Here is a 9540-nt window from a genome sequence, read left to right on the forward strand (position 1 = left end):
CACTCACAAACCTTGTTGGCTTCTCATGATATGATTGTGCTGTCCAGCAACACTGGGGAAGAATCACAACAAATGGTTCAGGACCTTAACCGAGAAAGTTCAAGAGTAGGGTTGAAGATTAGTATGCAGAAGATGAAGATAATGTTCAATAGCCTGGCAATAAAACAAGAATTCAAGATCGCCAGTTAGCGTCTACAGTTTGTACAGGAGTACATTCAGCTAGTTGAATTACTCACAGGAGACTCTGATCATTGTAAGGAAGTTTACAGAAGGATAAAAATGGTTTGGTGTGCATGCGGCAGGCGTTACAAAGTCTGACTGGGAACCTACTATTATTGTCTTTAAAGAGGAAAGTGTATAATCATTGCATTCTACCGGTGATAGCATAAGGGGCCGACACGGTTAGCAAAAAAGCTCGTGAACAAATTAAGGACCACACAAAGAGCGATGGAACAAGTGTTAGGGGTTACGCTAAGCGACAGAAAGAGAGTGGTGTGGATCAAAGAGCAAGTGGGGATATCCGATATTGTACTTGACACTAAGAGAAAAAAAAATGGAGCTGGGCAGGCCATGTGATGCTCAGGGTCGATAACCGGTCGACCATTAGAGTTACAGAATGGGTGCCGGGGAAACGTAGGTGCAGTCGAGAACTACATAAAACTAGGTGGGGTGATGAAATTAGGAAATTTGCCGGCTCAAGTTGGAATTGGCTGGCGCAGGACAGGGGTAATAGGAGATCGTAGGGATAGGCCTTCGTCTTGAGGTGAAAATAAAGTAGACTGATGGTAATGATGATGATGGTGATGCTTGATGACGCCACAATACAGCGCCGAAGCAAACACAGAAGCTTCTTTCATGCGAGTAATAATTGTGCGTAGGATGGAAAAGAACAAGGAGGGATCATTAGGTCGCGTAGCCAACCTTCGCAAGCCATCTCTGCAAGAAGCCGCCCCCCCCCCCGACCCCTCCTCCCATTCTTGCCTTCGTTGATCTAAAAGTCTTCCCATAATACGACTCTGTGCTCGGCAGACTCAGCCTATTATGTTTGGTTCGCGGTAAATATGAATTGAAGTGAGCATGTTCGGATGCCTTGCTAACCACTGTGTGCACATTTTCTCCCGTTAATCTTGTGCAACTTTCATCGCGTCTTGTAGCGTACGCACGTCTAACATTGTAACATACGAGTGTGGTTACCGTAGACGGGGGCATCACATTTGTTTGTTGTTGTTGTTTTTCAGAAGAGCACGCTTAGTTGATGGAGATATGATCAGATGTTGAGCCGAACTTTATTTTTTTTTTTGGGGGGGGGGGGTTACAAAGTATCACGTAATGCTTGCTTCTAGGTTTTCCTTTCTCGATGAAAATCTGCGCCTCGATAGCGCAAGTTTGTAAATGTGCACCTGAGGCGCCGAGTAGTGTGCGAGAATATGTGCACCCTATCACAAAAAATTGAAAGCCAGCTGCCTATTGCGGAAGGCTACCCATGGATATTTACTTTTCCTGCGGTCGTAAGGAAACTTGTGGTGGTAAGTCTTGTTAGCAGCAATTTCATTCGTAGAACGTTTATTTGTTTCTTTCTTTTTTCAAATTCGTGGGCTTTCCTATTGGCGTTTGCATAATGCAGCAATCAAACCACTGCGCATGGATAGACACAACACACAATGTCTTTGTTGACACACTATTTCTGGCACGACGGAATAGAAATATAAAATTTTAGTGCAGTTTTAGGTCCGTTTCATGAATTCCCTTTCATATTAACGTCCTCCATGTGCAGTGTTTACTTGACAAGACAAAGTGGAACCTTCTATACAGAAATTTTGACGATGACAAGTACTTCGGAAATGCAAAGTCTGTCACGTTTCGTGACCTCGGCGTCTTCGAAGACTATACGACGTCCCTCTCGAATGCAAGTGGAGTCTCACACTCGTAAGTGACATGCGCAAATTTCGCACCTTTTTCAGGCATTTAGCTCTAAGAAGTTTTAAAAATGTTGGCCGATGCGACGCACACCTGTGCATCGGTAATAAGAAAAACAATTATTTGATGTCTATTGAAATGTCTTCACTGCTCTTTCTTCATTTCTGTATATCTCAATGCCTCTCCCTGAATGCCCGCTCCTACCCCGATCGGTTCCTTGAACTTATTTCTCCGCACTCGGCTGCTTTTGGTGCTGACTTCTTCACTTATTACGACTTGTTCTACTAGTCTATTCAGGCACCTTTCCAGTGGCACATACGCATTCTGAGGAATTCACCAAGAATGTTCAAAAGGCCATTTCCCAAGTTGTCTATTCAGACATGTCCTAAATATTAATAAAGACTGCGTGGCGCATTTACCCACACACTGAAAGGCCTGCATACGTAAACCATGTTCCAGTGAGACAATGCTTTTCGCAAGGAGTAAGAATGAGAGATATATCTATTTATTACGAGAGAAAAGCTGAGAGGTCGGCCTTAACCAAGGTCCTGACCTGCTACTCGGTGTTGAGGGAAGGCGAAAGGGTGTAGAAACAAAGAATGGAGAGCAAGAATGAGACCACACGTGACTCAATAAGTGTGTACTGTATACGACAGAAATACTTTGCCGTTATGACTGACACGTCGCTTCTGTTGCATCAATCATAGACGACGTTGTTTGACTACTGGTTGTCTCAAGTTGGGTTATTATCCCACGTATGCGTGTGTTTACCTATTTACTCCCTGTGAGTCGGCGCCATAAATGAGTACGTTGGCAATGCCAACCGCGACGTCCTCGATGCCTTCTTCCTTTTTGCGTGTGTCCTTATTCCGGTAAATACGTATTTCTGCAAATACCAACTAAGCCTAGAAGCAGCCGTCTTGAAGCCCACGTCCAGTGGCACATATACAGCTGAGCACACCCAGTGGCGCTGGTTGTGTATTCCGCAAGACAGCAGCCAACAGCCAGGACCCGCAAAGTGGGGTGAAGAGGCAAATAAAGCTTCGCTTGAGAACACTGTAGCGTGGTCGAATACGAAGAGGTTGTTACGGCTTCCTCTGACGTAGATAAAGGCGACTCGCGTGCGGACTTCGGCACCATGTTATTTCGCGCTTACTGTAACCGACTATCATTTGCAAAATGCCTGCGAATGTACGAGCGAATGTACGTGCGAATGTACACAATGCAAATGAAACAAATAATTTGGAAGCTTAGCTTCCCTCTGTCTCCCGTTTCAGCATGTTCGTGTTGTTTCCGTAACACTTTCTAAGTTGTGCTAATTCATGAAACTTTTACGCAAATGGTTGCTCCGCGTTATGTGTCTTCATGGAGATTTTTTCTTCTTTTTCGCCCACGATTGCTTATTTTAGTAAACACGTTGGACAAAACATTGTGTAGGCTCTTTACAATTATTGCAAATGGTTTTGCAGTTACTGTCCTCTGCTCCTATTTCCTATAAAGTTTTACGTCTCAGCGCCAGACGAAGACGCTGCGTGCTACTTTCCCACTGCAGTCTTTTTTTTTACTCTAAGTATGTGAATAAACTAAATGACTCATATGCAAGAGCCACGTTGAGTCTAAACGTCGCGTAGACGCTTGAATTTTCAAAATTGGACGGACGGTTGTATTTTTTGTGCGAATGAACGCCGCTGATTTCACGATGACAGCTGCACTGAAATGGTACTGTGGCTGGAGAAAAGTTAAATATTGCACTGTACGTAAGTGTAAACGCAGAACGCTTTGTTTTAAAAAAGTGTGAATACTTAATAATCGAATTATGTCTTTTTTCAGAAGCAAGAAGATTGTCCTAAGTTCAACGCCAAGCTATAAAGCCAGGAACCAAATTCTAATGAGGCCTGAAGAATGTAAGTAACGGTAATAAAATAGCCGATATAAACTCACTCGCGCTTGCATGCAATCCGAAAAGGCATTTTTACACGTTTTCTGTACCCAGAACATCGGATAGTCATCACGAAATTAGAGAGAGAAAGGAAGATTTATTACATGAAACGCAAACGGGTCAACCTCTACAATAAGAAACAAATAAATTTTTTAAAGTCTGGCGTTTTAGGTGCCGTAACCATAATATGATCATCAGGCGCGTGATAGTGAAAGACTTGGGATAAATTTTGACTAGCTGGGGCTGTTTAACTTGTGCCAAGCGTGTGCACAGCGCGGGCGTTTTTGCATTTCGCCCACATCGAAACGCAGCCACCGCGGCAAGGATTTCATCCCGCGCCTTCGGGCATAGCGGAGCAGTGTCAAAGCCACCACGCCCGGTAGTTAAAGCACGTTTGTGCGCAATAGAACCAGAGCACGATGCAGCTAACGAGTTTCGTACATTTTATTGTTGAAAGCCAAATAACTTCCCCTATGCATTCTCAGACAAATCGAGTACCGCGAATCGCTTTATCTTCTAGCCTAACAGGGAAGCAGACAGTCCGCTCAAATAGATGACGAAGTATTTGTATTTGACATTACCTACCTTTTGTTCAGTAAAGAACTCACCTGACATGCTCTATGACATTACCTATGTATTTGGTTGCCTCAAAAATGCAGAGGAAATGCGGCTGCCTAGAATTCCCTAGTCCCTCCCCACCTCCATCTTGCGTCAAGCTGAAAGAACAAAGCAGTTACGCCTTTGTGTTAGGGACAGAATATATACATATACATATATATATATATATATATATATATATATATATATATATATATATATATATATATTAGCAGTTATTCTATTCGCTCTTAGGAAGCGGTCAAATGTTTAATAGGAAATCTTAGACGCTGTTCTTTGTTTCTTGCAGCATTTTCGCCGTTTTACTGACTTCTTAGTCACAAAACCGTAAATTCTTTTTGCAGCACATATTACTGCGAAAGTACACGTCATATACAGGGACTGTCGAAAGTGCATTGTCCTACGACACCCTTACGCAAGCAACGGTGAGTTCAGAAGGTTTTTACACGGTGCCTGTCGAAAAAAAAAACCGGCGAAAAAAAAAAAACCTGCAAGACAACTTTACGAGCGCATGACCACCTTGCTTGTACTCAACGGGAGGGACCCAAGATTGGAAGGCCACGTTATATTTCCACCCACATTTCCCGTGTACGAAATCATCGATTCACAAAAAAAGCACAATTCACAAAAAGCCTTCACAAATTTGGCTGAGGGTTCCCTGTTGCAGCATTACAAGGCTAGCTTGGCCAGCCTGTGAAACTTGTATCAACTCAACATGTGCCAACTCACCCAGTTTTCCTTTTTGCTGAAGTAAGTGGTTCGTATCGGCGGTTAACAGTATGAGAAGAACAATTTCTTTAAGCATAACTCTGCCACGGGACGAACATAAGTGAAGGCCATTACATAAATCGTGCTGAAAAAGAAATCAGCAGCCCTTCCACTCAGTGAAGAAGGACGAGCAGCGAAGCTGTGTTGTGTTACGTCAATCGACGCATCTATGTATTATTATTATTATTATTATTATTATTATTATTATTATTATTATTATTATTATTATTATTATTATTATAAGGTGGTCTAGGCGAAAATGACGTAACCAAAACACGCAACGCGCACTGGTGGTAGCAGTGTGTATAGGACGCTGGTGGCCGTTAAACAGAGCCTCTACGCGAGCTACGATATGCATTGACTGGTGCGCAGTCGAAAGAGTGCACAAAACAAAACACGGTTCTTGAGCATACTTCCTTGTTAATTAGCTGAATGAAACTTGGAAGGACTACAGTTTTATTCTAGCGAACAAACATAGGATTGTCCATTTCCCTTCCGTAGAAGCCCATGCACGGACAGCACCACGGGAATTCTGCAATATTTACAACTTCACTGTGAACTACGGTATCACGAAGAGTAGATGAAATTTGGCATACTGTTAAGTCTACTTAGTGCCTAATTGTAGTACAATTAAATTTGGGCTAGTTTTGTCAAACTAAGTGTTACAGCCTTTTTTCTATAACCATATCCCCACCGTTGACGGCCATGTATTGGAAGCAGGTGGGAATTCTGTAACGTTCACTTCACTGTGAACTAATTTTGACAAGTAGTTGAAACTCAGCGTAGTGATAGATTCGTCTTAGCGGCCAATTTCAGTGTAATTTTTTCAAAGATATATCTGCATTCTATTGATAGCTAAAGAGCATTCACGAGAAACTGGACGCGAAAATTTTTTTCGGGTCGACGTGGCAAGTAGACGGACGGACAGCTACCACAGCCACAGGGTATCTAGATACAGCTTTGCTGTAAAAGTGCGATATATCTCCAAGCTATTCAAGCAGTACTTTAGTCCAGCTTACACAAAAAACAGGTGGGGGAAGTTGTGCACCCTAATTAGCCACACAAAACAAAACGTCAAGGAGCAACAGATATGGAAATCACTGACTCTGTAGTTGTTGCGAACTTTATGTGTTCATTTATTAAACGATGAAAGCATGGGCCAATAATTCACCGAAGAGCCAGCTGTCCCGAAAATAAAAAAGGAAATGCAATATACTATGAAATATCTCTAGAAAAAATACAGAAAGAAAATATATCGGAGATATAAAACATTACATAACATAGGTCTGCCCTCCTGCACCAATAATCACACCACGATATCTTAGTAGCACGCGAATGTCTGTTCATTCCCAAAATGAAAATAACCTGGCAAGCGGCGCATACTACATCACATCACCACTACAAACAACGTGTAAGATATCGACAGTACGTTCCGCCGACGAAATTAGAAAGAACTGGTGGAAGTTAACGTGAGTGTGCAGTACGAAGTTAGATTACGAATCTATTCACGATGAGTTGTCTATTTAAAAGACTGCGTAAGGTCACTATCTACTAGAAAGCCACGAAATCCTGTAACAGCGAGTCCGTATTTTCCCGACCACAGACAGAGAACAAAGGCATTGATCACTGTGAACTTGCTACCACGATAAATATTGTACAAGACCCTAACAGATTTGGCTCAGTGATTCCGGCCCCTCTGCTCACATGGATAGGTCCTAACGGTGAGCAACAGTCGCTCACCGGAAAGGCCACAGTGCTTGCGCGTAACGCTTACACGGGCCCTGGGAAGCGGAATTGCCGTCCTCAGACAACTTGCGAGCCAAAAAAAAAGTAAGTATTGTTGCGAGAAAAGGTGAGCACAATGACGTGATGAATAGGACAGAAATTCAACATCCGCGGGAATTTGATTGAGAAAACGTCGCTCTTGAGTTCAAGGGCACAATCAGCGTTCTACATCACGTTCTCAATATCTAATGTCAAGGTGGCGGAGATGTCCCAGCCGATTGACTGGAACCCGACGGTGCGCCCACTTGGCTTCCATGTGATTTTGCAGCCGAACTGTGTCTTTGCAACATGGACAAAAATAAATTCGAATTCGAGAAACACTGTCCCCAGCAGCTCCTGAGAGAAGAGTACCTTAAGTAAGGCTGCGCAATAAAATCCCGCTAATAAATCTCCACGGGTAAAGTACGCATACACAACAAACCCGAACCAGAATGGCGATGAAGAGGCAGGATACAAGTAAATGTCACCAATTGGAATGGTGACAATGGGAATGTTTGAAGAGCGAACATTTCGAATCGTGTACAAATATTCGACAAGAATATCAGATCCCCTTCCAAATATTACCTCGTCTATTTGAAATTTAAAGGTTGTGCGAGGCCCATTCAGAAAAAGGTAAACGGAAAAGAAGGCTTGTTCACGTCATGCCGTGTTAGAGGCTACAAGAACAACAACGACAAAAACTACAAGTCGATGAATATTGTGCCATTCAGAGAACTGGGCGTGGTCAACTTAAGAGCTTGTAAACAAGAAGCAAATTCAACATGCGTGTATGAAGTGCACCGTGACAATAACAGAAACAAAACACAGGAACATCATTTCAACAGATGCAGCTACAGTAGTTTGTTCAATTATTGAAGTTTAATAGTACATCACAGCACGTTATCTTAAAAAAGTACCAACATGGTGGGGTTGATTACATACTTAACTGTTTGCCTGAATCGAAAAAGAAAGGTCCGTGAGCTACCTGAAGCTGGCGAACCCTTATTAAGTGACTGGAAACTGCTAACCAGCCGTTAACTATTTAAGGCTTTTGAACAGCACTACGCAGTAACTGCAGCCTCCCTGCAGCTGACTAGTTCAGAATAGTCACAACTTGTATGTAGTGCAACTGGCGCGCATTTCTTCATGTTAGCCCAATAACTGCAGTTATCTCTTATACTTGGGCAGAAATGAATATTGGACCCCTTCGAATACTGACCTCTTGAGTTTCCAAACTTTTAATACTCGCAAACCCCTGCTCTGTAATAATTAAATGAGCACCGTTGCCTTAAAGGGAAATAGTGTGTGTTTTTCTTTTCAGATTTTTTAACGACTTCTTGTACTACATATGTAAGCCGAAGCGTTGTTCCTTTACCAGAGCCGTCATCTTCTTTTCGGCAAACAGGTTACGGATGCACGTACTGGCGTCGCTTCGACACAATGAAGGAACAAGCTGACAGTTGCGAGTTTGTCTACGATGAACTTTGTGGCACAACTCCAAAGTACCCGAAGTACAATTCAACGTGCACGCCAGAGACGCTCTTCATACACCCGTGGATCCCATCTAATCGGTTGTGGCCAGTGTGGCTACTACGGCACCAATTGTGAAAGCCCGTTAGAATGCCACTGCTGCCGCCCAGGCATCATTTTCTGCCAAACTCACGGAAGCCGTGGAGATAGTGGTCCAAGAAGCTAGAACTGCTCGACTTTTGGCCACAGCCTTTCAAACTTTAATCTAGAAACATTCTGAACGTGGCAATCCTTCGCTGTAATATTCTAGTACCAATCTAGCAGTATTCCCAAGGTGGTGATCTACTGATGCTCATGGAACAAAAAGAAAAATGAAATGTTGACTCTACATTAATGCACCTTTGCGTGAATGCAACCGAACTGACGGTACATGCAGTACATGCCCCCACAAATAAATAAGAAAGCGCTAATAACTTTTGTAACTATAAATAAATAACGCCTGCCAAACATGATTCTCGTCTCTAGCTTCTACTTTATTTACAACACGCTGACTAGATCAGAATCTGTTATTCTTGCACACTTGTTTAGACCAAACACACTTAATCTCGGCCGCAGACGCAATCTATCTGCGCTGGGCAGCCAATTTCATTACAGGAAGCTGACGACAATGTCATGGTGAGCGAATACTGGTGGCAAGCGTGGGATAAGAACAGGCTGACCATAATGGCGATCGTTATTTCGTTTCCTTCTATAGTTCTCGCAATTCCCGGAAAAAAGGTTGCTGTCCTCCCGAGAGGCACTGTAATTGTTGTCCGCTTCGTGTCAAGGAGAACCACCCTTCGTTGGTGGGGTTTCAAGGGACTGTCAATAAAGTCACATATACGTAAGCCAAAGTTCCCGGCGCACCACCGCACTGACCCCTGGCTCTGTTCACCGTCTACACCTTACAGCCGTCGCCGCCTGCCGCTTCCTTCCACTATGATGTCACGCGGGAGTGATGACGCACAGGCAGGCAGTCAAGCAAAAGCTGCATATGTACTGTAAACAACCGGGCACAGTAGGCC

General features: G+C 43.3%; 1 long non-coding RNA gene across 1 annotated transcript; it reads left to right on the plus strand.

Moving 5' to 3' along the window:
• The first annotated feature begins 300 nt into the window (after positions 1–300).
• Positions 301–8988, plus strand: LOC129380338 (uncharacterized). Its single transcript, XR_008608331.1, has 4 exons — positions 301–1926; positions 3748–3821; positions 4819–4899; positions 8412–8988. It is a non-coding gene; the product is annotated as an uncharacterized lncRNA (long non-coding RNA).
• Positions 8989–9540: the final 552 nt, after the last annotated feature.

The sequence above is a fragment of the Dermacentor andersoni genome, chromosome 10 (genome assembly GCF_023375885.2).
Source record: "Dermacentor andersoni chromosome 10, qqDerAnde1_hic_scaffold, whole genome shotgun sequence".
NCBI lineage: Eukaryota > Metazoa > Arthropoda > Arachnida > Ixodida > Ixodidae > Dermacentor > Dermacentor andersoni.